General features: G+C 26.3%; 1 long non-coding RNA gene across 1 annotated transcript in view; it reads right to left on the bottom strand.

Moving 5' to 3' along the window:
* Positions 1-408: 408 nt before the first annotated feature.
* Positions 409-1,233, bottom strand: part of LOC115034655 — an 11,304-nt gene continuing 10,479 nt past the window's right edge. The window contains exon 7 of the long non-coding RNA XR_003839987.1: positions 409-541. This is a non-coding gene — a long non-coding RNA (uncharacterized LOC115034655). The remainder of the gene's footprint in view (positions 542-1,233) is intronic.

Below are 1,233 nucleotides of genomic sequence, written 5' to 3'. Positions count from 1 at the left end.
ATTGTTATTTTGATCCTTTTGACATTCATTTATTTATTATATTTAAACACCTTTAGTCATATAAACCTGGTCTCTAGTTTTACTTGTTATCTTAAATTAAATTATTTATTTTAAATTACCCAATTATAAATAACACGTTTTTGTTCTATTTTTAACTTGGTTTAAGAAAAAAAAACACTTAAAATAATAACAACTTAAATTTTAATAATATTCAATCACACATTTCATTGTTGATTAAAACCACTTTTCTGTCCTTCTCTAATTTAGCAAGTTGATTTTTCACAATATACGATGATATTCTCTTGTAATCGTTGGTAATAACCTGAATAAAATAAAAATATTATATAAGCAAATTAAAAGTATGATTCATATAATAGCAATATAGAATGTAATAATAAAAATGTAAGCTTGCCTTATACATTACATTTACAATTCCTTCTTCAGACAAAAATCCTGATAGACTTTTATTAATCAAGTTATACAATTCCACGTTTCTTTCTAATCTATGCTTAATATAATTATTTACTCGAACAATTGGATCCTAAAAATAAAACATTATTATGTGATTAAATTTATAATTGTTATAAAATAACTATTAAAATAAAAAACTCACTTAACAAGATAAATTTTTTAAGGCTGGGTAGCAGCATAAGTTAACAAATATGATGAACTTAACTTGACTTCAATTAATTAATTAATTTATTTATTTATTTATATTTACGGGTCTAGCCCTTTGGAAAAATAAAGTTAGATATAAACTGATTTACAATTAAATTCTAGTTATAAGTACAAGATAACTAAAAAACATTATAATTATAAAGATATACATAGGTATGGTATAAGCATTAACAGAGGTGGGAAACGTGAACATTGGCAAGAGACATTAATCTTGTGATAGGTTCATTTGCTAAATAATTAGAAATGTAAGAAGGAATGTAGAAAGGAGCATTATTTTGAGAAAAACGTTGAGGTACTCTAAAATTAATAAGGCTTAAAAGGTAAGGCGAATTTATGTTACCTGACAACAATCCATACAGAAACTTAAACCCTAGAGTGATTCTCCGATTAGAAAGGGTATCAATATTGAGGAATTCAGAAATAGGGGCGTAATCGTGAGGCTGATGGTGTATATGTAGAATAAACCCAGCGAAACTAAGAAATTTTTTTTGCACGATTTCAGTTGTCGAGAGTTGCCTGCGGTATGTGGATTCCAAAGAACAGCACCATACTCTA

The sequence above is a fragment of the Acyrthosiphon pisum genome, chromosome X (assembly GCF_005508785.2).
Source record: "Acyrthosiphon pisum isolate AL4f chromosome X, pea_aphid_22Mar2018_4r6ur, whole genome shotgun sequence".
Lineage (NCBI taxonomy): Eukaryota > Metazoa > Arthropoda > Insecta > Hemiptera > Aphididae > Acyrthosiphon > Acyrthosiphon pisum.
The sequence above is the reverse complement of the archived record's forward strand: the minus strand, read 5'-3'. Positions and strand labels throughout refer to the sequence as shown.